The 26,624-nt window shown below is 40.7% G+C and overlaps 1 protein-coding gene and 2 long non-coding RNA genes across 29 annotated transcripts in view; 2 read left to right on the forward strand and 1 right to left on the reverse strand.

The window, feature by feature from the left end:
- LOC118383727 (myosin heavy chain, fast skeletal muscle-like) overlaps positions 1-26,624 on the reverse strand; it is a 144,971-nt gene that overhangs the window by 78,216 nt on the left and 40,131 nt on the right. For 4 of the 27 annotated variants that reach the window (XR_008146094.1, XR_008146097.1, XR_008146101.1 and 1 more), the window contains exons 1-4: positions 6,668-6,709; positions 6,307-6,534; positions 5,766-5,912; positions 5,399-5,555 (exon numbers count right to left, since the gene is read on the reverse strand). The gene's annotated coding sequence lies outside the window, so the exon portion shown is untranslated. Of the gene's footprint in view, positions 1-1,479; positions 1,651-1,744; positions 1,895-2,043; positions 2,163-2,412; positions 2,552-2,928; positions 3,033-3,366; positions 3,466-3,629; positions 3,691-4,056; positions 4,150-4,302; positions 4,412-4,675; positions 4,704-5,398; positions 5,556-5,765; positions 5,913-6,306; positions 6,535-6,667; positions 6,720-7,239; positions 7,263-26,624 lie in introns of those variants that run through there. The other 23 variants (XR_008146096.1, XR_008146103.1, XR_008146106.1 and 20 more) reach the window with 20 other exon arrangements.
- LOC127932588 (uncharacterized) lies at positions 19,375-23,429 on the forward strand. The gene is made up of 3 exons (XR_008146124.1): positions 19,375-19,801; positions 20,662-20,721; positions 20,841-23,429. It is a non-coding gene; the product is annotated as an uncharacterized LOC127932588 (long non-coding RNA).
- Positions 24,936-25,827, forward strand: LOC127932590 (uncharacterized). The gene is made up of 3 exons (XR_008146133.1): positions 24,936-25,150; positions 25,185-25,286; positions 25,422-25,827. It is a non-coding gene; the product is annotated as an uncharacterized LOC127932590 (long non-coding RNA).

The following is a 26,624-nucleotide window of genomic DNA, read 5'->3' on the forward strand; positions in this document are numbered from 1 at the left end:
AGTAAATATGCTATTATAGGATTATATTCATTTAGGGACACATAATAGGAAACATATTGAGTTAGTGGCATATATTAATGGGTGCCAAGGGAAGTGAGGCTTCCCCCCAAAAATGGACATAATATAATGTATCTTTCGTCTCGCTTAGCAAGAGGCTGAATGTATCTCTCCAGGTAAAGCATCAGAGTGAGCAAAACGGCACCCCTCTGTCTCTGTATGTGTAGCCCTTCTATCTGATGCTGTCTGGTCAAAAAGAGTATGGTATTGCATCATTGAATGCAAGAGAAGCCAGCGATCATTTGGCCTCCCTTGATCTTTTTTTTGTGTACAATTACAGCGAATCAGAGTTGAGCTAAACTGAGTGAGCTAATCTGTGAATGGTCCTGGTGCACCAAAAAACGTGTTAAGTGAAGCCAGTTTGGATTTGGCTTCACACCAAATCAAGCCCAACGTCATTGACAGAAAGAAAAACTTCAATTGTTGCATCACATTGTGTTGTTGTCCCCTAGAGGATAGCTAGCTAAAATGGGTCCTTTCCTAAATTAGCTTTGGATGGAGATAGGGATTTGTACTCGTAGTTTTACTTAATTCTCTGTACTGGCCAATAATTTTAACACCAATTCTGATCCAACAATAAAATGACTACATTGTGCTTTTGGCCTAAGAGTATGGAAGTTCAATATGTAGCTAGATGTTTACTAGCTAATCGTTGCCCAGGAAAGGAAGTTAGAATAGCAAGCAAGCATTTTAGCCAGGTAGCTTAGAACAATTTTTTAAAGCTTTTAAGTTTCTGCAACATGAAAGAGAGGAGGATGGTATTGGCGTTTCTCTGCAAGTAGGGTGAGTCAACATGTTTTTCTACTTACTCACACAAACATTAGTAACATGGACAAACACATTTAGCTTACGTTGATTGGACTAAAATCGTTTTTGGAATAATTTTGTTTTCACTGTAGACTAAGCATAGGTGATTTGATGGTGTTGAAATGTTGAAATTGAAATGGTGCTGGAATAGTGGAGGGAGGCAGCTCCTGTTATCTTTGTGAATTGCGGTAACTCTCCGTGGTTCTAAGTCAATAGATGTTTAGTGGTCCGAAAATGGCAGAAAAATGTACTTGACAGACCATGTTGTAGGTCATGTAACTGTTTGTTACATTCATTATGCTTTGTGGACTCCACAAGACAGATGTTGCTCTCCGGTTTTGTGATGAAAAAAAGGTGTTGTTGAATTTATTCTGCCACTGTGTCTTATTGTCTCGGCCTTAGACCTATATGTCACAGTGGCACGGCATATAAACTAACGGGTTACAGAGCAAACAACGCAATTAACACATTGGTTGTTATATGGATTGGCTTCCCCAGTGATTTTAATACTGTATACGTTGTACCACTGTGATAATATTTCACACAACGCTCCATATGAGCTTTGTTGTTGTGGTCCATTATAATGGTCCATTAAAATCCTCACAGACATCTTACCTTCTCAATAAGCTCAATGCAGGCAGCCAAGTCCATGCCGAAGTCAATGAAGGCCCAGATGATTCCCTCCTTCTTGTACTCCTCTTGCTCCAGGACAAACATGGTGTGGTTGAAAAACTGTTGCAGTTTCTCATTGGTGAAGTTGATGCACAGCTGCTCCATGCTGTTGTACTGTTGATGGAATTTGAAAAGGGATAATTTCATCATACAAGACTGTAATCCATCTCAATCACATCTAATTGTCTTGTTCTGTTCTCATACTCACATCAAAGATCTCAAACCCGGCAATGTCAAGCACACCAATATAGAACTGCCTTGGATTCTTGGTGTCCAACATCTCATTGATCCGGATGACCATCCACAAGAACATCCTCTCATAGATGGACTTGGCCAGAGCACTGACTGAGTTATTAACCTGCAATGATAATACCTCAAATTAATACATGAGATATTGACCATGTCTAGTGATCAGGTGATACAAGCTTGGGAAAAACAAAAGCAATGCACTCGTCCCCAAAATAATTCCTGTGCTCAGAAAATGGTAGATTTGTTTGGCCGCCTTACCTGAGGCACAGTCTGTCCCTTGGTCACATACTCGTTGCCGACCTTCACTCTGGGGTAGCACAGAGCCTTCAACATCTCAGCTGAGTTCAGGCCCAGCAGGTAGGCGATTTTATCAGCCACTGGAGAGAGAACCAACAACAACAGACTCAGGGACACAAGATCACTTGTTTCTGATTTCACACTGACAAAATAGTTTGGTTAACTTCTTTGTGGGTTAGGTTTTTGATTCACCTACATTTTGGAGGTTGGAATTTGTTCTCCTGCTTGACGTTCATGTGGCACTGTCTGTCTTAGGTGTTCTATTTCTATGTTGGGGACTGAGAATAGGACTAATGCTCTACATATTGTATATCTATGAGTGGGACTCACCCTCTGTGCCGTCTGGCTCGGCCTGCTCCTCACGCTGCTTCTGCTTGAATTTCAAGTTTCCATGGTGCAATACAGCTCCTGTCAGCTTGTAGATACCAACCTTCTCTTCATTAGTGAAGCCCAGGATGGTAATGGCATCCTGGAATTAAAGAGGAAGTACAACAGAGATGAACTGAACGGTAGTTTGCTCAGTTACACTACAGTTCTGTGCTGCTCACTGCAGAACAAATGGGATGGATAGATTTGACTGGCTTCTCTGTTCCACATGATTACGCTTGGAAAACACATTAGTAGATGGCAGCACAGTTCCACAGGGCACTTAGTGGTGCTCTCTTGTGGAAGGCACAAAGAGTTCCTTGAGGCACATGCCGAACTAACACACAGCATTTAGAATCAAACAAAAACACATGATAATTCCCAGCTGCCACCAAGTTGGAATTGCACAGTACATTCAGTGTGTATAGTGGTCCTATCCATTCCATATCCGGAGTTTGGTTAACCCTTTGTTTGACTCACATCTGTGGCATCCAGCTCTTCATTGTCGTTGATGCTGGCCACAGTAATCTGACCCTGGCTGCACATGGGGAAGTCGTAGGGGTTGGTGGTGATGAGCGCCATTTCTGTGGACAATGGAGAACAGCTTGACAGGTAAATCTCTTAGAATTCTGCTCTCCTACTTTACATTATCTCTCCCTCCTTTACTCAATAGATGGACTCAATGATACATGTAGTATATAATGAATAGCATCAAAAGTGGAGACGGAGACTTGTGGACTAGTGCATCACAGTGCATTACTTTATAGATATTTCCCAGAGACCTGTCCCATGTCTAGATGCCTTGTTACATTGGATGTACTCATTGTAATAGTATTATTAGTGTGGACTATGAATATTTTTAACAAGTTCCATAGATGGGGTGGGAATAATTTCCCATGAACCTCTACTTTGTCATACCAACTAGCTCAGGTTTGTGGCCTGTCATCATCTGGAAGAAGATGTGGTAGCCTCTCTCATCGGGCAGCTGGAAGGAGACTCTGGACTTCTCCAGCAGGTCTGAGAGCGAGAGAGAGTGAACGACACAAAGAGAGAGAGAAAAAGGAGAGCGAGATCGAGAGAACAAGAGAGAGAACATGAGATACATTTAAATTGAATGATCTCCCCCCAAAAATGATGTGTGCATTTCGGAAAGTTTTGAGAAACAATCAAAATTAACTCACAGGTTTCAATGTCAGCTTTAGCCAGTTTACCACCTTGGAAGTGAATCCTGATGAATTTACCCTGTTGAAGATTATGGGGGTTAGAAATAGGCCAACAAATTAATCTAACATATTACTTTGATAGACCCCTTTAAACTTTACAGTTTGTTGGACAGATGTTGGATCTGTTGATACAGATATAGGATCTTGATATAGGATCCAGTTTGCTACGGCAGGAAAATAATCCTGCAGCAACAGGAAATGTGAATTATGATTAAATTTTAAAGATGGAAATTACAATTTTAGAACCTCGAATACATTACAAGTTTGAATTTTCAGCAACAAATCAGTGATCAAAATAAAATTGTAAATCTGAATAACGAATGGGGACTACTGAATTACATTTTTCCAATATAAGGAACTTCCACAGTATGCCCTTCATACTTACAAAGCGAGACGAGTTGTCGTTCCTCACTGTCTTGGCATTACCGTAAGACTCCAGCAGAGGGTTAGCTGCAATGATCTGATCCTCAAGAGACCCCTGATTGAGACAAACATAAGTTGCTCAAAAACTGGTAACATCGTAAAGTTAGTTTTTCTCAATAGCTTGAAACAGGATTCACCACAGGAAAAACAGTTTACACAGTCAACCAAACTGAAATGTGTTAAAAACGCAAACATAAGAATAACCTACCTGCATTTTGCCAGGTTCTGCTTCCTTCTTGGCCCCAGACACTGCAATGGTGGCAAAGTACTGGATGACACGCTTGGTGTTGACAGTCTTTCCTGCACCGGATTCTCCACTGGTTTATATGACAGAGAAAGAGGGGTTTTAGTTACATGTTTGAGTGTCAGATTGTCTTTCACTAAGAAATAGCATAGAAAAATCCACTGTTAACCTGTGTTCTGACATAAGTCTTGAACAAATAATCCTTCTAATCGACTCGTTATTACACAGAGCCTGATGCTCTAATCCATTCATATTGTCATGTATTTCATCACACCAACTGACCCAACTTATTACAATAGAAACACTTTCTCAAGTGACATTTTAGTTAACAACTTACGTAATCAGGACGGACTGGTTCTCCTTATCTGGAACCCAAAAACACATTACTTATCATACTCAAGCAACATTCAGGGGACATTATTTAATTCATAGCATCATCACAAATTTCAATTTGGAACATTTTCCATTCAAGGTTAGTGAAATCAGATATTCCCAGCAAACTGTTATTACCTAGACTAGAAAACAGTAGATACCTCTCTGAAGCATATTTTAATTTCCATTGATGCATCCATCCATCTATCCATCATCAAAAAGTCATGGACTTTGAGAGACATAACGCACTTAATGGACAGCCATCCAACCAACCATCTCTCTCTCTCTGTCTCTCTACCTCACCTGCTGTCTCGACCTCTGAATACTCGGCTATGAAAAGCCAACTGACATTTACTCCTGAGGTGCTGACCTGTTGCACCCTCTACAGCCACTGTGATAATTATTTGACCCTGCTGGTCATCTACGAATGTTTGAACATCTTGTAGAACGATCTGGCCTTAATGGCCATATACTCTTATAATCTCCACCCGACACAGCCAGAAGAGGACTGGCCACCCCTCAGAGCCTGGTTCCCCTCTAGCTTTTCCTTCTACATCTGCATTGCTTGCTGTTTGGGGTTTTAGGCTGCGTTTCTGTATAAGCACTTTCTGATATCTGCTTATGTAAAAAGGGATTTATAAATAAATGTGATTGATTGATCCAACCATCCATCCATGAGATTTCGTACCAATCATCATGAACTGAAAGGCGTTGTCAGACACGGAGAAGATGTGGGGTGGAGCCTCCATCCTCTTCTTCCCTCTGTAGGCGTTGACAACCTCTTCGTCGTACACAGGGAGCCACTTGTAGGGGTTCACCGTGGCACAGAAGAGCCCAGAGTAGGTCTGGATGAAAGCATAATTAAATGAGGGGATTACTAAAGTCAGATGTACTTTTACCTGGAATTATGTGAGGATGTGGGTGTACTTTGGTTTACTGATGTGGGTTTACTGTATTGATATGTTTTGGTTTCTACCTTTCATTTATGTGTAGTACTGTATGTGTATATTTATTATGTTCATGTATGTGTGTGTTTGTATGTGCAGGTTTCTTACATAGATCATCCATGCTGCATAACGCTCTTTGAGGTTATACAACACAGAGGCTTCATTCAGGTAGGTCATCATGGCCATGTCCTCAATCTTGTCGTACTTAGGGGGGTTCATCTCATAGATGTCTGCATCTTTGAACTCTTTTCCTTCCTGAAACAGTCAGAAATCTAGATTACACACAGATCAAACTGGACATGACTGAATGCTGAATGTCTTTAAAAAATGGTATATCCACATTTAATCCAACTACTTTGTTATCACCCACTGACACATATCTGGTGATTCTTGACTTGTAAATATCAAACATTCCATGCCAATTTTATATAGCAGCTTTAAACATGATGTGTTTGAAGGTTATATTCTGTTTACAAAACCAAATACATGTTTAATCTATCTGTTATTACTGATTTTCAAAAAAAATGCTTCATAATATATATTTTGTTAAAGATTTTATATTGAAATGTTTTTGATCATTTTGATGATTTTTCATGAAACAGAGTAATTACACAAACTTGAACTTGAATACTTTTCAGATCAGACTTACATCCTTAGTGCCGTCAGGTTTCGTGACTGTTACAGTACACTTCCCGTCGGCCCTGGCAGTGACTAAACCCTTAAGGTACAGCTCCGCCTTGTCTGTCACATAGCAGGAGTTCTTTGAATCAAAGGGTGCGGTTTGTGCCTCAATCCTTTCCCTCTCAGGCTTACGGAGGTATATGGCAGCCTTGCCGTAGATTTGCATCTCAGCGTCCGTACTCATGGTGACGGATAACTAGGAAAGAGATGAAACAAGAAACATGATTGACTCTGTGGTGCTTCCTCCCCAGTCAACAGAGTTAGGTGAGCGGTATCTCGAACCAAATATTCTCATCACTTTTTATGTGAAGAGTCAAACCATGTCTCACCTTCTTTTCCCCTTCCTACAGATGAATGTGTACTTCTTGGAGGACCCTGTGAAACGTAAGGTGTTGTGAAAAAACGCACAAGTTTAAAGCAGTAGAGGCTGCTGAGGGGAGGACGGCTCACAATAATGACTGGAGTGTAGCAAATGGAATGTTGTGAAAAAGCACAAGTCTAAATCCTTATAATTTTAACCCCTGAATGTCTAAAACACATTTAACTAAATCATTAAAGCCATGTAAATTTAAACTACAGCTGCAACTGCCTGCTAACTTTTATTTTCCTAATGGCATCTCACTTTACTACTGAAATAATTACCCCTGATAACCCTGTTGCATTCTAGAGTCCTCCCTTAATTTACAAACAGGTGGAGGAGCACCACTTTAGTCCATAAAAGGAAGTTACAGATTTTAAGTAATGCACATTTAAAGAAAATCAAGTGCCATTGGTTGCATATTGTCAAATCTTACAAGAGACATGCAGCACTCAATTCAAACAGTGCAGTTAGCTACTGCCTCAGTTGCTGAGTACAAAGATGAGACAAAGATACAAATCTAAGGAGGTGGAGAGGTCTTACCACAGAGGAAGAAGGTATCTGACTTATGGATGCTGGGGCCTCAGCCTCCTTATATCTGGTTGGAAGTGCCAACCAAGCAAAAGTTAATTATGGACCACTCTGGGAAAGGACATGAATTGGATGAGAGACCTCTGTGTGTATGTGTCTCACTAGCACCTCCCACTTCCAGGAGCACCACACTCCCATGACATTACTTTTTTAATGTCATATTTGTCTCTGAATTGAATTTCACTGATTTTACGTAAATGATAGATGTCATTACTAATAATTATGACAATATCAAAAGATTCATCCCAATGTTACTTCCACTGAACCTCATATACTGTAATGGACTGAGTCCATGTTGCCCCACTAGAACTAAAATAGTTTTCTTTAAGTCTAATCTGACCTGATTTAGTTCCATTTTAGTGGCATTAATCCTCATCAACAACTTTATATATATGTTTACCTGTTATTTATATTGTTTAGCTTGTAAACACATCTGAACTGTCTCCTCACCTCATTGTGACGGAGTCGGCCTTTACCTCGGTGCTTTGCTTAATTTAACAGCTTATAAAACTGTTAAATCGAATGTGTTATTTATCTACAGTATGATCTATTAAAAATATTCTCAAGGCGCTTTTATTTGTCTCACATGTCAGTTGGCTAAAACGGTCCAGTAGGATTCTTATGACACATAACACCATACCAGTATTTCAATCATCTTATCCACTCATATTGCTGACAGCGATATAACTGCCTCAAACTGTTCTCACACTCTGAAGTTAACTGCTTAGCAGCTGGACTGGCTTCAGTAAAACTGTTATACAATGAATAGGGAATAGTTACAATAAAGTAACAGATTCCTTTACATTTACATTACATTTTCACCACCTGAATACACCCTGTGTGTTTGGGGTGCTGTGTCCACCCAGCACATTAGTAGGGGATCCGGGGTTGGTTGCCCTCCGGAACTGTCATTACACACACCTGGTTCCTATTCCCAGTGATTAGTAATTGTTTAAGTGTGCCTTTGGTTTACCAGTGTCCTGTCGATTATTGTCACAATGTCCGTTGGTTCGTGTGAGTACCTGTGCTATGTTGCGTTTGCTTTCGTGCCATTGTGGATTGTGCAGATGATTACGGTTTTCGTCCTGTGTGGAATCATTGTGTGCGTGTTTCAGGTCTCATCCCGGTGTATTTTTTTTTATGTATCCTCGCTCTTTTGTTAGAGTCTCAACCCTGTGTTTTGTATACGTGTTTGTTTGGTCTTTGTCCCTGTGCCTTAAACACGACACGCTGTCATTTGGGAAATAAAAAAAGAAAAACTATTACGCATTCCTGCGCCTGTCTCCCAATCCTTCATACCAACGTGACAACATCTTATGAGGAAACCAATGTCTTAGGTTGAAATGGGAACCCTTTTTTATCCTCATATCTTATTCCATCATGGAGTTATGAGTCATCAAACACACTCTGTCCACTTGTGACAACCAGCCCCATCGCAGGGGCAGTATTATTACACAATACTGATGATGTCACATCGTATGGGGTTATTCTTTTGGTAAGAGGAAGTGATGCAATAGAGCAAACAGAATCTTTGCAATAGCCAAGTCTTTCTTTGATTGAACAATATTCCTAACAAAATGCTAAATTTTATGCTTTAAGAAAAGCTTATGACATTTTAATCTTGGCATTTAATGTATACTGGCAGTATACTCTACACAATACCGTATACCCCCCATGGCTTGACCTAGGAAGTCAGAAAATAGGTTTGAAATACATCTTTCCCTTCTTTTCAACAAACATAATTCATGGATTCTCTCATAGTTCGAACATTTACCAAAAAAACAAATTCCCCTCACATCAATGTTTTGACATGCTGACATGAATTGGCCAGGGCCTCGTTTCCCAGTTGCGATGTAACTTAAGCACTGCGATGATCGTTATTATACGAGCACATTTTTTAAGAGTGTTTCCCAAACAAGCGCGTAGAGAAAGCGTTTGCTAAATGCATCGTTTGACCATGTGTCGATACTGATAGGATGGAAAGAAAAGCATCTCTGCTCTGGGATCAGATTTCTCCATTCAAATCTTACCTTAACATTAGAATTATTCCACAATACAGATGACGTATCAGCCCCTAGAGAGATATTATGACCTATGGCTGCAAATAGGCAAATGAGGCGGCTTATTATGCTTTCCCAATAATATTGCACCAAATTACAGATTGGGAACATACTTTGCTCACATGCTGTTGCACATCACGAAACACCAAGGCAAAAATTACAGCCTGGACGCAAAATAGACTTGTTTATAACAATTGAAAATTCCTTGGCAACTTTGTATTTGTAGTCAACTTATCTTATAACTTATAACTTATAACTTACAAGTTATCGGCAGTAACAGACAGACAGATAACCTAAACTTATTGGTTCTATGTTTAGCGGAGATCTGTGAATAACGATGCACTTTGGCTGCTCGACCACTCGTAGATGTGAAAATGTTTTTAAGAGACACGTTACTAACAAAGGCTCTGGGAAACACCTTGGCTACGAAAGAGACATCGTAAGAAGGTTCTAAAGATGATCTTAATGCTACGAAAGCTCAGAGAATTCACACATTCGAACCGTAAAAATATTACACAGCGCCATTTAGATTGGGAATAATTTGCACTCTGACAACCAACCCGTGAGACAACCAGCCCCAGTCTCCCCTACAAGGAGGAGGGGGGGGGCAACTGGATACACTAGTTGAGCAGGGAGCGGACCCGTCTTCACTGCAGCCAAGGTTTATTGTTTGATATATCTGCCAACGCAGCCTAATTCTGGCACTGATGCCACTGTTATTAGACAAGATATTTACTTGACGTGTTTATGGGTGGAGAGAACATTAGCACCATGCAAACTAAATGTTTATGAGATAAAGTTATTTTAATGTGCAAAGATCTTGCATGATACATGACCTGTCGTGTACACCCGGCATGAGCTCCAAACTTGCTCTGGCCAGAAGTTACCCTCCGGGAAATAAACAAAATGTGGACTTTGATTGAAAGTGCAGTGATAGACATTTGGGTGACATTGAACCTGACATTAGACATTTAACCTTCATTGGAATGTGGTTATGTTTTAAGATGTTTGAAAGCATAATGATCACACATTGGAAATACAACTATCTTTTGGCAGTCTTTCTGAGTGGGTGAATATAGGTTGTAATCTCATTGATTAACATCTCAACCAAATATTACCCAATTATCCACGTTTAAATGATGTGGTTTGCCCAGTGGGATGACCCTTCACAACATGTTGATTTAGCTGAACCTGCTTGAGTTAGTGCTTGGGGTGGAACAAGAGCCTGCAAACCATGTGGATGGGCTGTCCAGAACAAGAGCCTGCAAACCATGTGGATGGGCTGTCCAGAACAAGAGCCTGCAAACCATGTGGATGGGCTGTCCAGAACAAGAGCCTGCAAACCATGTGGATGGGCTGTCCAGAACAAGAGCCTGCAAACCATGTGGATGGGCTGTCCAGAACAAGAGCCTGCAAACCATGTGGATGGGCTGTCCAGAACAAGAGCCTGCAAACCATGTGGATGGGCTGTCCAGGACAAGAGTTGCTGGCCTCTGGTATTAACTGCCAGATGTCATTAAGCAGTTGAGTGAACTGTCATTATAAAACTGTTTTGTACATATTGGCCCATGGGGGAATCAAATAGTTACTGTTGATCCAATACATTTTAAGGGTGCTTTAAATTATCAGTCTGTGCTTGCAAAGTAGTTTTATCAAGACATACAGGAGCTTGGCTGAGACACCCCAGAGCCTTGGCTCAAGTCAGCATTTCTTTCTACATGAATCAATCCATTAAAATGTCACAGCCAGTAAAAATCTAAATCTGGACATGAAATGTCACATGCTGTGCCATGGATCCACAAAACCACCAGTCTTGGCTCGGTTAATTCAGATCTTGTTTTCCAGGTCACATATCTCACTGTAAATCTATTACGGTGTCAGCAATGTGAGGACCTCATGGTTGACTAATAAGGTCAAAATAATGTGCTGGCCTGTATCGGATCTCTCTGTGGTCCACAGTAAAGGTATGAGGTCTTCACTTTTCAGCATGCAGGGTAAAGTCAATGGAGGACTAAATGTAATATGAATCTAATGCATTTACAAGGAGAAACACTTGGATCAAATGGGGAGCTGTTGGATTTTTCAGCAAGTTGTACAAATCTTTAGTCCAAATTATTCAAATTATTACCCCTTCTCAGTGACCTCCAACCATGGCCATATGAAACTGTGTGTCAGAAATACATGCAGCCTGAAGTCAATTGGGATTGCTTTATGACCCTCTGGGATTACTTCATGATATCTGCTGAGCTGTTCTTGAAACTAACAATTGATCCAATACAGTCCATGGCAAAGTTACAACAAGTGTATCAAAGCAACAGATCATTTACAATCCCAATATGGCCGTGTTCAGAAATGGGTGTATCAGAAATACATCCAGCTTCCACAGCAATATATCTCAGGTAATTTGGCATTGCTTTATTGGTAGATCTGCTGCCATTTGAGCCTTACACCAGAGGATATGACCATATATGAAACAGACTTATAACTGAATTGGCCATTAAATAAACCAGTCAAATACCTGCTTCTTTTGGACAGCTTAATTTTTAGACGTTCAAATGTAAAAACAACAGAGATCGCAGGAAGACACAGTCAAGGACAAGAAAAGTAAAGTCCATAACATTAATAAAACTGTGAATCCCACACCCTCCCTTCAGCTGCTGGAACACACGTGTCTCTGGGGGAGCAGGGGACTCTTCCTAGCCAAGCCTGTTGGGAAACAAGTGTCTCTGGGAGAGCAGGGGACTCGTCCTTGCCAAGCCTTCTGGAAGAGTCAGGACAAGTGACAGCCCAATCCACTAGATGACCCCACCAAGGATCAACGTTTAGAAGTTAAACCCTTCACATCCAGTCACACAATTGAAAGACTGATTTAAATCATGGAGGAAATGGGAAGTGTTATTGTCTGACTGTGAATGAGTTGAATAGAAGGAGTTGAATAGAAGGAGTTGAATAGAAGGTGTTGAATAGAAGGTGTTGAATAGAAGGAGTTGAACAGAAGGAGTTGAATAGAAGGAGTTGAATAGAAGGTGTTGAATAGAAGGAGTTGAACAGAAGGAGTTGAATATAGAAGGAGTTGAATAGAAGGAGTTGAATAGAAGGTGTTGAATAGAAGGAGTTGAACAGAAGGAGTTGAATATAGAAGGAGTTGAATAGAAGGAGTTGAATAGAAGGAGTTGAACAGAAGGAGTTGAATATAGAAGGAGTTGAATAGAAGGTGTTGAATAGAAGGTGTTGAATAGAAGGAGTTGAACAGAAGGAGTTGAATATAGAAGGAGTTGAATAGAAGGAGTTGAATAGAAGGAGTTGAATAGAAGGTGTTGAATAGAAGGAGTTGAATAGAAGGAGTTGAATAGAAGGAGTTGAATAGAAGGTGTTGAATAGATGGAGTTGAATAGAAGGAGTTGAATAGAAGGAGTTGAATAGAAGGAGTTGAATAGAGTTGAATAGAAGGTGTTTGAATAGAAGGAGTTGAATAGAAGGAGTTGAATAGAAGTTGTGTTGAATATAGAAGGAGTTGAGGTGTTGGAGTTGAATAGAAGGAGTTGAATAGAAGGAGTTGAAGGAGTTGAATAGAAGGAGTTGAATGTTGAATAGAATGGTGTTGAATAGAAGGAGTTGAATAGAAGGTGTTGAATAGATGGTGTTGAATAGAAGGTGTTGAATAGAAGGAGTTGAATAGAATGAGTTGAATAGAAGGTGTTGAATGGGAAGTTGTCTAGTTTAACTGCTGACTTGGTAATAGCCTTGACATCTATGGCAGCTGTTATATCTTTGATAGGAGCCTCTGCTTTTTACTCCTGCAATTTATGAACCAAAAGGTCATAACATGTCAAACAGTCATAATAACAGTCAACTTTAGTATCGCAATCATCTAAATAATGTTGTACTCAACTTGTTGGATCAGAATCAGGGTTGTGTTCATTAGCTACACCGTTGCAAAACTATAAGTTGGTGGCCACCGGCTTCTTAAAAAGGCATTGTTCAATGCTGTCACGAACCGCCTCGAAGCCCGTAACAAAAAGGGAGACAACGTGGAGATGAAGAATAACAAAATATATTTATGACCTGAAGTAAAGTAAATACAATTAACAATGGTGTGTGTTTAGTCAGTAGTGTAAGTGAGTGGTCGCGGGTATACATGTGATAATGAGGGTGTTGAAAGGTGCCATAGCAAACAAACCAAATAGCCACAACCAAAATCTGTGTGTCTGCATGGAGAAGAGGTGCATTTATCCTGGGACACACCCGAGCTCAGGTGTGTCCCATTTCACTGATGACCCTCCCGGCTCCGCCCACCGACATTCTATTAAGGAAAACAAGAGAATGAATTCGGCAGACAAGAGTGGGAGGAAAGTCACAATTACAAATTAACTTGTAAATCTTTATACCATCACATCTTAGCCAATATAACAACAATTTAAATGAAACTCAGCAAATGAACTTGTATGGCGGTGCACAACACACTCACCTCCTCTCGTCATGTTCTGTTCAGCCGTTAACGAGAACCACATACCTGATTTATAAACAGGGTCGTTAAAGGTCACAAATGTTCCAACTTAAATGGTTTATTTCTCAGTAATGCTTTAAGATACAAATGTCAAATATATGTCAACAATCCTTCCTCCAAAGGACCCGTCTATGGATTAAATGTGAAAATCCCAAAATCTTTTTTCTTCTAGTTTACACTAATGTGGCATACAGACTGTGATTCTCTAGATAACCTTCCGTTCTCCAGTAGTTAATGTTTCCTCTTTCAGAACCTGTTCATAATCCACTTCATTTTTACATGTTGAACACTAAATATACATTTAAGTCATTTAGCAGACGCTCTTATCCAGAGCGACTTACAAATTGGTGCATTCACCTTATGACATCCAGTGGAACAGTCACTTTACAATAGTGCATCTAAATCTTAAAGGGGGGGTGAGAAGGATTACTTATCCTATCCTAGGTATTCCTTATGTTCAAAATCACATTGAGGTGACATTAGTGTGGAACCAATGTGTCTAATCAACTTCCCCTCGCACTCCATGGTCCTGGACCTTTCTCTTTGGTTTGGACTAGATGGTATACAGCTCTATGTCAGAATTGAATTTTTTGAATATACACAGCAGGTTAGGAGAATTAGGTTAAGGTTAGGAAAAGGGTTAGGGTTAGCTATTAGGGTTAGCTAAAATGCTAAATGTTTCAACTTAAAGCTGTTTCCCATCTAGCCTGCAACTAATGTAAGCTGACAGAGTGGGTAACTGCTCACTGCTCCAAAACCTGCCTTCTGACAGCATGTATCTAGTCTGTGTTGGCTGACTGTTGGGCCTTCATTCCAACCTCTCCCACCACTGTGGATTCTATTTATAGCTTTCTCATAAAACTGTGAAGCCCCAGTTATGTGTTTGATAGGCCTATGCTGACAACGCTATCTAGCATCTAACTCATTGCAATTTGAACCCTCTGGTAAATGTGGATAAGTGTAACATTACCGAATACATGAAATGCTTTTTTCCTAAACGGGTATGGACTTGCTACTGCTTGTCTAATAATATATTATTGAATTATTGCAAGCACCACGACCCATCAACCAAGCCACCCTCTGTGAGAAAGTCCTGCTGCTGCCACTGCGTCACATGCTCTCTGCTCCTTTTAATACACCAATGGGTCGCATAATGGGTTGTTTACATAGCTAGCTAGTCTGGTGGTGCCTGCAGAGTGTTAGCAAAGATACTTACGTTGCCCTATTCATATGGGGGAAATGGTGTAGTCGACACGGATGTATTAATTTAAACAATGAATAATGTTATGCGTAGAATGAAATCTAGATTTTGTCTTTGAATTGTATACTGCTACAAGTTCTAAAAAAAGATGTATGATCAGCACACGTGGGAACTTCTTCAAGACTGTTGGAAAAGCATTCCAGTTGAAGCTGGTTGAGAGAATGCCAAGAGTGTTCAAAGCTGTCATCAAGACAAAGGGTGGCTACTTTGAAGAATCTCAAATATAAAATATACTTTTTTGGTTACGACATGATTTCATGTGTTATTTCATAGTTTGGATGTCTTCACTATTATTCTACAATGTAGAAAATAGTAAGAATTAAAAAAAAACCTTGAATAAATAGGTGTGCCCAAACTTTTGACTGGTACTGTATATACAGTCATTGGTCCAGATACATCATTCGAAAATAAAGAAACAATTAGCCAGCTTGCTAGCTAGCCAGCCACACCATACTGAGTTAACCTAAAAGACATCTGGTGTCATCGAAACAATTATTGGTACCATGATTGTCTAAAAAAAAAAAATGTACACAAAGATTGACCATGAAGATCGATCTCCCCTGATCTGGACCCTGGCTGATGGTTCCTGATCCTTTGAAAACATCATTTGAAGCTTGAGAGGAATGGAAGATGCAGTACAGTGGTGCAGTGCTGAGGCAGAGGGCTCATAGTGAGGATGACTGCCTACTATGAATCTGAACTGTGTGTGTAGAGCTTTCTGGCACCCAGAGCTGCTGAGGAATCACCCACGTAGGTGCTACAGATTGTGAAGGAGGAGAAGTCCAGTGGCTACATGACTCAGGCTGGTTCCCAGACAAGCCCTCTACAAGATCGTCACTACACTTTTCATCAACCACCTCTTTGATCACATTCCTCTAATGAAGGTTCTGACGGTGGTAGGATGTGGCAGCGCTTGCAAACTATCACAGATTACCAAAGGAAACCCAGTCGCAAGCTTCCCAGTGGCGCAAGCTTACCAGACGAGCTGTTAAGTACCTTCTATGTTCACTTCGAGGCAAGCAACACTGAACCATGCAAGAGACCACCAGCAGTTCCGGATGACTGTGTGATCACTCTCTCCGTAGCTGATGTGAGTAAGACCTTTAAACATATGTATGTTCGGTCACAGGGCCAGGCGGAATAGCTACAGTGCATGCGCTGACCTGCTGGAAAGTCAACTAGATTAGAAGGCCTAGACTACTTCATCCTAATGTATGGTAAATGCATTTGTTACAAAGCAAACACTGGCTAATCACAAAAGGGGAATGTTCAATTTAATTATATGCATGCATATCAAACAGATAGTGCATACAGAAAGTATTCAGACCCCTTCACTTTTTCCCATTTTGTTACATTACAGCCTTATTCTAAAATATATTAAAATCATGTTTTCCCTCATCAATCTAAACACAATACCCCATAATGACAAAGGAAAATAAGGATTTTATAAATGTTTGCACATTTATATAAAAATTTTAAAAATGAAATTTCACATTTACATAAGTATTCAGACCCTTTACTCAGTACTTTGTTGAAGCACCTTTGGCAGCGATTACAGCCTTGAATCTTCTTGGGTATGACGCTACAAGCTAGGCACACTTGTATTTGGGGAGTTTCTCACATTCTTCTCTGCAGATCCTCTCAAGCTCTGTCCGGTTGGATGAGGAGCATTGCTGCACAGCTATTTTCAGGTATGTCCATCGATGTTTGATCGGGTTCATGTCCGGGATCTGGCTGGGCCACTCAAGGACATTCAGAGACTTGTCCCGAAGCCACTACTGCATCTTCTTGGCTGTGTGCTTAAGGTCATTGTCCTGTTGGAAGGTGAACCTTTACCACAGTCGGAGGTCCTGAGCACTCTGGAGCAGGTTTTCATCAAGGATATCTGGTCCTTCTGTAGCTCAGTTGGTAGAGCATGGCGCTTGTAACGCCAGGGTAGTGGGTTCGATTCCCGGGACCACCCATACGTAGAATGTATGCACACATGACTGTAAGTCGCTTTGGATAAAAGCGTCTGCTAAATGGCATATATTATTATATTATTATATATATATATTATATTATATATTATATTATTATATTTATATTATATCTCTGTACTTTGTTACGTTCATCTTTCCCTCAATCCTGACTAGTCTCCCAGTCTCTGCCGCTGAAAAACATCCCCACAGCGTGATGCTGCCACCACCATGTACGCTGACTTCGGTCACCACTATTTTGTCCTACCACGGCAATGCCAAGGAGTGAAATGAATGCATCAGTTGCCATCTGTTCCTGAAAACAAATTGAAATTAGCTAGCTAGCAAGTTCACCAATTCAGGATTTAAAAAAATTTTTAAAAAAACTGTTGACACTGCTGATTTTATGATTAGTTAATTTAGTTGTTCATCCCTAAACAGCTGATAACTAGGATGAGATTGCCTGCCAGCTAGCTAGCTAGCCATCGCATCTGACAAGATAACTTCGCTTGGCTAGCGGGGTTGATAAACAGCAATGACTTAACATTTGAATACAAAATTCATATGAAAATGTAATTTGGTGAATAAATAAACGTAATACTTATAAAGTTATTGCTTATTCCTCAGGAATATTTTTCCCCAAAACGGTTTTCAGTCTCCCATTGATATCGAAGTTTAAAAAAAAATGTTCACTGTGTCTGAAGGTATTGTGGGATAGCTTCCCCATCAAAGGGAACGAAAAAGTATGCTCCCGTGCGTGCTTTGTTTTCCAGCTCTCCCAAGTATGCTTATAGAACTTCTGATAAACTTAGTACACACTTGCCTTTTCGCGTTCCTTTGTTTGGAATCCCACTTGAAAAGTGACAGATGACTTCCGAAACCCTTTTTACGCTATAAATAGAACACAAGTATACATTTTGGAACACTGCGTGGACTTCCTGACGGGCCTCCCGGTAGGAAACTACACATTCGCCACACTGACCCTCAACACGTGGGCCCATCAGGGGTGCGTGCTTAGTCCCATCCTGTACTCCCTGTTCACCCACAACTGCGTGACTGGGCACGACTCCCAACTCCCTCATTAAGTTTGCCGACAACACAACAGTGTTAGGCCTGATCACAGATGACAATGAGACAGCCTACAAGGAGAAGGTCAGAGACCTGGCAGTGTGGTGCCAGGACAACAACCTCCCCCTTAAAGTCAGTGACACCAAGGAGCTGATCGCGGACTACAGGAAATGGGGGCCAAGCACCATTCAAATCAACATGGCTGTAACGGAGTGGGTCGAGACCTTCAAGATCCTCGGTGTCCACATGACTAAGGACCTTTCATGGTTCGAACACACCAACACAGGAGGCTGAAAAGATTTGGCATGGGCCCTCAGATCCTCTCAAAGTTCTACAGCGACACCATTGAGAGCATCACCGCTTGGTATGGAAACTACTTGGTATTCGACCGCAAGGCGCTACAGAGTGTAGTGCATACGGTCCAGTACATCACTGGGGCTGAGCTCCTTGCCATCCAAGACCTCTATAACAGGCTGTGTCAACGACTCCAGCCCCAAGTCTGGGACCAAAAGGCTCCTGAACAGCTTCTAACCTGAAGCCATAAGACTGCTGAACAGTTCATCAAATGGAGATTCAAACTATTTGCATTGAACCCCTTTTTGAAAAGTATATATATATATATATTTTTTTTTTTTTCACACACATACTGCTGCTACTGTGTTTATTATCTATCCTGATTGCCTAGTCACTTTTACCCCTACCTACATGTACACAGCACCTCAATTACCTCAACTATCTCGTACCCCTGCACATTGACTCGGTACCGTTACTCCTTGTATAGAGCCTCTTTACTATTTTATTGTGTTACTATTTTATTTATTAGTATTTATTTATTTGCTCATCGTTTCTTTTTAACTCTGCATTGTTGAGAAAGTAAGCATTTCATGGTAAAGTCTGTTGTATTCGGCGCATGTGACATTTATATTTTATTGATTTTTATTTTTCCTCGCCACTGTGCTTCTACATCTACATGGTTTGGTCTTTGGGGCTTTAGGCTGGTAACGTATAGCACTTTGAGACAACAGCTGATGTAAAAAGGCTTTATAAAATACATTGGATTTATATGTCATGTAAACATATTTAAAGATGTTTCATTTGGTTTCCTTTTACACACACACACACACACACACACACACACACACACACACACACACACACACACACACACACGTGATCCACTGTCTGTTTCCTAAAGACCACACACACGATCCAGGGGAAGCCCTTCTTGAGTACTGTTGTCTATAAATAGGCCAACCAACTGTCAGTGGAAGCACTACATGCTGACTCAATTTCCCTACAGGATCTCTTTCAGGAACCTCCAATAAACGTTGATGTGGCAAGCAAAAATATGCACTGCATGTTTGTTTGGTAACAAGCCAGTCACGCTTACAAAAAATGTATTTGTGTCGGCAATCTTCGTGCAAACTAAATAGTGTGCCAGAAGTTTGCAAATGTTTGCCACTGGTGGACAATCTGCAGCAAACCTTTGGCAACAATAATATTTATTGCAACTAGTGGCAAATAGTTTACCAGAAGCCATTTCTGGTGAACACGTGAGTTCCAGGACCAGTAACCGTTGACGACCAGTCAGGGGGAGAAGAAGAATCCGTTGGAAAATGGAAACCAAACTATCTAGCTGGCTTCCTACCGAAGTTGTCCGGTGAGTGTCTAACTTCCTAATAAACTTTAAAATAGTGTTAGATAATTGATGCCTAGATGGGATAGAGAAAAAAAAAAACACATATTGATCTCAGTTTCAATCTGTCAGCGCTACTGACGGACTATCTAGATAGCTAACGTTAACTGGCTAGCGCTTAGCTAATTAATGTTAGCTATACTTTTGCACAATTAATGTGATATCTAGTTAAGTTAGCTAACGAATGATTTGCCTATAAACATTTTTTTTGGGGTGAATACGTTGCTGTCTTTTAATAACATATGCATGTCAATATGCTCGCGTCATGGTTCAGTAACATGTTAGCTCGCTATAAAGTAGCAACAATATGAGCACTCCTGGCGTCCAAGCATTACTTTCGCAGATACCCTTCTCCTACCCGTGGTGTTGCAAGAGGCGGCACTGAGAAGAGGATGCATATACACCCTGGAAATAGGTTTTTGGTGCACTCACTTATAACACTTTGTTTGAGTGATAAATGTAGCCTATTCATTCTTTATATCAATTAGATGAGTGACATGGCTGGTGAGTATGCAGGCTATGGAAGAACTGGGACATTTTCAGCTTCCAGGAAATGTTGTACAGATCCTTGTGACATGGGCTCGTGCATTATCATGCTTAAACATGAGGTGATGGCGACGAATGAATGGCATGACAATGGGCCACGGGATCTCTGTGCATTCAAATACACAATTGCATTTTAGCGATGGCTATGTTGTCTGTAGCTTATGTCTGCCCATACCATAACGCCACCATGGGGCACTCCGTTCACAACGTTGACATCAGCAAACCACTCACCCACATGACGCCATACATGCTGTCTGCCATCTATCTGCCCGGTACAGTTGAAACCGGGATTCATCCATGAAGATCACACTTCTTCAGCGTGCCAGTGGCCATCGAAGGTGAGCATTTTCCCACTGAAGTTTGTATGACACCGAATTGCAGTTCAGGTCAAGACCCTGGTGAAGACGACAAGCCTATGAGCTTCCCTAAGACTATTTCTAACCCAAAGTTTCATCAGCTGTCAGGGTGGCTGGTCTCAGACCATGCCACAGGTGAAGATGCCGGATGTGGAGGTCCTGGACTGGTGTGATTACACATGGTCTGCGGTTTTGAGGGCGGATGGACGTACTGTCAAATTCACTAAAACGACGTTGGAAGGGGCCTCCTCTGGCAACAGCTCTGATGGACATTCCTGCAGTCAGCATGTCAAAGTTTGATTGGGAGTACCATAGAGAGGAGCACATTTTGGCCCAGCGTCATCCATGTTTGCCCGGGGTCGGGTAATTTGATTTAAAAAAAAAAGAATTTGTTCTTAATAACTGACTTGCCTAGTTAAATAAATTAACAAATCAAAATATGTCAATTGCACGCTATCCTAAAAACTTGAGACATCTGTGCTGTTGTGAGGTAACTGCACATTTTAGTGGCCTTTAATTGTCATCAGCACAAGGTGCACCTGTGTAATGATCATGCTGGAAAAGACTACGGAGAACCCCCGATTATTAGATTTTTTTCCCCCATCACTCACACCCGAAGATATTAACATCTAATATTCATCCAATGTCTGCCGTGCTTCTGGATCACGTCATCGCTGCTTCAGCTGGGCTCCAGTATGCATGTGCTATCGGCTCTGCAAACCGGGTCTAGGAAGATGTCTGTCTCCACAAAACAGCGGATGTGAACGTGATTAAATTTAAGTTGAAAACAACGGTCAGCAATTTTTAGACGCCGTCTCCAGTTCTTTTATAGCTCAACGGTATCACACTTAATCAGCATCACGTCATCAATGACATCCAAAGCTTCCTTTTCTCACAACCACCTGATTGGTTTGGTATTGGTTTTCCGTCGGCGACAAAAAAACGCTAAGCTAAGCAAGTTAGCCTGTTTTGATCAGAGCCTCCAGTAATGAATACATTTTTGACACAATTGGCTGGAAAGCCTCAATCAGTGCTGCTAAAAACAGAAGTTAGCCTTTTTTTGTTGAGTCCTGAAAGGGGCAAAATGTTCACAACAAACTATTGATGCCCAGTAAATTGGACCCTGTGATAATCTAATAAAAATAGTTGTTATGAAAATAAAAACCTGTTTTAAATAAATATATTACACACAGTACGGTCAAACGTTTGTACATAATCGTGAAGACTATATAATATATGAAATAACATATGGATTCAGGAAGTAACCCAAACATGTTAACTAAATCCAAATATATTTTAGATTCTGTAAAGTAGCCACCCGTTGCCTTGATGACAGCTTGCACACTCTTAGCATTCTCTCAATCAGCTACAAGAGGAATGCTTTTCCAACAATCTTGGAGTTCCCACATTTGCTGAGCACTTGTTGCCTGCTTTTCCTTCACTCTGCGGTCCAACTCACCCCAAACCATCTCAATTGGGTTGAGGTCGGGTGATTGTGGTGGCCAGGTCATCTGATGCAGCACTCCATAACGCTCCTTCTTGGTCAAATAGCCCTTACACAGCCTGGAGGTGCGTTGGGTCATGAGTGCCAGTTTGGTTTTTGCGACTGCACTTTAAGAAACTTTCAAAGTTTTTGAAATTTTACAGATGGACTGACCTTTGACTAGCTCATGAAGCTGGTTGAAAGAACCAAGAGTGTGCAAAGCTATCATCAAGGCAAAGAGTGTCTACTTTGAAGAATCTCAAATATAAAATATATTTTGATTTGTTAATTTATTTAACTAGGCAAGTCAGTTATTAAGAACAAATTCTTTAAAAAAAATTCATTTTAACACTTATTTTGGTTACTACATGATTCCATGTGTTATTTCATTGTGTTGATGTCTTTGCTATTATTCTACAATGTAGAAAATAGTTTAAAAAAATCAAGAAAACCCCAGGAATGAGTAGGCGTTCTAAAACTTTTGACTGAGATGGATGATTAGATAGGATACACACACAGATTTTCAATATTTTTTGTTTTCTAATGTTTTATCTCAGCGATTTTGGGAGGTTTCATGCAAAAAAAAAAAAAAGTGCTAAAACTGCATCAGAACCTCAGGAGAGGCGCCAGGGTATGAGTTGCTGATCGCCATATGCAGCAGCTCCATTCCCATGCATTCAAATTGCACGCACATGCACACGTTCCTGACTCCAGTCACTGGGCAAGATCAAGCGGATCACTTTTGTAAAGTCATCCTTGGGTCACCGCCTTTCAAAGTGTGTTGCATTATGGTCGACTGCATAACTTTTATAAAAATGGTGTGATTAAAAATAAAATCTTGAAAAATGAAGCCCAAATACCACCTTACAGTGCATTCAGAAAGTATTCATATCCCTGGACTTTTTCCACATTTTGTTACAGCCTTATTCTAAAATGAATTTAACTATTTATTTATTTTCCTCATCAATCTACACACAATACCCCATAATGTCAACGTGACCCACAGGCATTATTTCAATATACAATACTCAAACACATGACTTTGAATCCTCTACTTTCGCCACTATCATTTTTATTTCATAATATAGCTACAGTGTTTATAACATGACACCCAAGTTAAAAGGTTGTCACCCATTCTTCCTTCACCTCCACAAATATCTACCTATTATACCCATGATTACCATCATTTATTAACATTCAGTGTTTATTACATGATACTCAAGGTTTAGAAGATGTTACCCAGGGTTGAAGTGGTAAAACAATAGGTTAGGTAACCGCTGAGCAGTGATCCAGATGACCAGAGACAAGTTGTGTGGACATTAATGCCAGAACCCCTGTCCTATTTTTTTTTTTTTTTTTTGGGGGGGGTCCTATTCCCATTACAAAAGCAGCAGAACTCACTTTAACAGATATGTCGTTAGATTTGATGAGTGATCGAAACCTTTCCCATACTCAGAGCAGTGATTAGGCTTCTCCCTTGTGTGTGTAAGCTGGTGTCTGTTTAGGGTCTGTAAAAGGGAAAAGCTCATCCCGCAAACAGAGCAGTGGTAAGGCTTCTCTCCGGTGTGAGTTTGCTGGTGTACCTTCAGGGCTGCTACTCGACTGAAACCATTCCCACACTGAGAGCAGTGGAAAAGTTTATTTCCTGTGTGAGTGAACTGGTGTCTCGTTAGGTCTCCTGCCCGACTGAAACCCTTCCCACACTGAGAGCAGTGATGATGCTTCTCTCCTGTGTGAATTAGCTGGTGTGTCTTCAGAGTTGATGAATGACTGAAACTCTTCCCACACTGAGAGCAGAGGAAAGGCTTCTTTCCTGTGTGAGTTATTTGGTGTCTATTTAAGTTCTGTGAAAGAGAGAAACTCTTCCCACAAACAGAGCAATGGAAAGGTTTCTCCCCTGTGTGAGTTCGCTGGTGTATGTTTAGTTTGCTTGGGGTCTGAAAACTCTTTCCACATTGACCACATGGGTGTGTCTTTCTTTTTTTTGTCGGTTTTGATTTGAGGTGAGTTGGACAAATAAAACTGCCTCTGCAATCTGAGCAGGGGTGGGGTCTACAAGTGTGTCTTCTCAACTCCTCTGGATCATAGAAACTAGTGAAGCAGTCCATGCAGTGGTGATGTTTCTGTCTTGAGTTCCTCCGTCTGTGTTGTTTATGGTTTCCTGATGCTGTGGAACTGGGCTCACTGTCTGAACCTGGGTTGGAGATCTCTCCTGTGGGAATATGAACAGATTAAGGTGTTAAGGCTTTTTTCTCACCAAGTCCATTTTTTGTCCTAATAATTCAGAAAATACGAGCATGTGATGTTTGATGCCTTTCACACCAATTGCGAAATATCGTCCTTCTGCAATCCATCAATATTTTATTCAGACCCATGAACACCAGGTCATTTCTCTGTAAAAGGACCCATGAGCACCAGGTCATTTCTATGTAAAAGGACCCATGAGCACCAGGTCATTTCTCTGTAAAAGGACCCATGAGCACCAGGTCATTTCTCTGTAAAAGGACCCATGAGCACCAGGTCATTTCTCTGTAAAAGGACCCATGAGCACCAGGTCATTTCTCTGTAAAAGGACCCATGAGCACCAGGTCATTTCTCTGTAAAAGGACCCATGAGCACCAGGTCATTTCTCTGTAAAAGGACCCATGAGCACCAGGTCATTTCTCTGTAAAAGGACCCATGAGCACCAGGTCATTTCTCTGTAAAAGGACCCATGAGCACCAGGTCATTTCTCTGTAAAAGGACCCATGAGCACCAGGTCATTTCTATGTAAAAGGACCCATGAGCACCAGGTCATTTCTATGTAAAAGGACCCATGAGCACCAGGTCATTTCTATGTAAAAGGACCCATGAGCACCAGGTCATTTCTATGTAAAAGGACCCATGAGCACCAGGTCATTTCTATGTAAAAGGACCCATGAGCACCAGGTAATTTCTATGTAAAAGGACCCATGAGCACCAGGTCATTTCTATGTAAAAGGACCCATGAGCACCAGGTCATTTCTATGTAAAAGGACCCATGAGCACCAGGTCATTTCTATGTAAAAGGACCCATGAGCACCAGGTCATTTCTATGTAAAAGGACCCATGACACCAGGTCATTTCTCTGTAAAAGGACCCATGAGCACCAGGTCATTTCTATGTAAAAGGACCCATGAGCACCAGGTCATTTCCATGTAAAAGGACCCATGAGCACCAGGTCATTTCTATGTAAAAGGACCCATGAGCACCAGGTCATTTCTATGTAAAAGGACCCATGAGCACCAGGTCATTTCTATGTAAAAGGACCCATGAGCACCAGGTCATTTCTATGTAAAAGGACCCATGAGCACCAGGTCATTTCTATGTAAAAGGACCCATGAGCACCAGGTCATTTCTATGTAAAAGGACCCATGAGCACCAGGTCATTTCTATGTAAAAGGACCCATGAGCACCAGGTCATTTCTATGTAAAAGGACCCATGAGCACCAGGTCATTTCTATGTAAAAGGACCCATGAGCACCAGGTCATTTCTATGTAAAAGGACCCATGAGCACCAGGTCATTTCTATGTAAAAGGACCCATGAGCACCAGGTCATTTCTATGTAAAAGGACCCATGAGCACCAGGTCATTTCCATGTAAAAGGACTCATGAGCACCAGGTCATTTCCACGTAAAAGGACCCATGAGCACCAGGTCATTTCTATGTAAAAGGACCCATGAGCACCAACATGTGAAGTTCATAGTTCATGTCAAATTAGATGTCAAATAAAAAGTGTTCTGTATTTGAGAAATTAAGCCATATACACATTTAAAAAAATGTTCATCCTAAAAATGTGAAATAAGTAAAGATTACTCGTCAAACAGATGGTAAAGGGGGTCTTCGGTAAAAACAAGTCTTACGGTATCAGAAATGCATCAGAACACAATAAGGAAGTAAAGACGCCAACTAATATTAACACTTCTATTTAGATTAGGATCAACTTCTCGCCCTTCCGTAAGAAACATTGCCTTGTCTTGTAATTCTGTTACCTGAAACCCACATATCTTGAAGATATTGTCTAAATTCTCTCCCTCATGAGGAGGATAATGACAGTTCACAGAAATAACAAGTAAAAGGTAGAACTATTAATACATTTTTATGTTTTGATGATTCAAAGAAAATTGATATCAGAAAAGAGTTTAAAACTCGAAATGACCCAAATCAGTAACATAATTTCTGGAGAAAAAAAAAAAAAATCGGTAACGTAAAAAAATCGGTAACGTAATTGTAATTGGCTACAATGGATAATCATAGTAGTCACAAAACACAATTGGGTTCACAGGTTTGGACAGCAAAGTAGAGTATAGTTCAGTACAATAGAGTTAAAGACACTAGACGTTTATATGATTCGTTCAGATTTGGTCCAGACCGGAACGACCT

Source organism: Oncorhynchus keta, chromosome 10 (genome assembly GCF_023373465.1).
Source record: "Oncorhynchus keta strain PuntledgeMale-10-30-2019 chromosome 10, Oket_V2, whole genome shotgun sequence".
Lineage (NCBI taxonomy): Eukaryota > Metazoa > Chordata > Actinopteri > Salmoniformes > Salmonidae > Oncorhynchus > Oncorhynchus keta.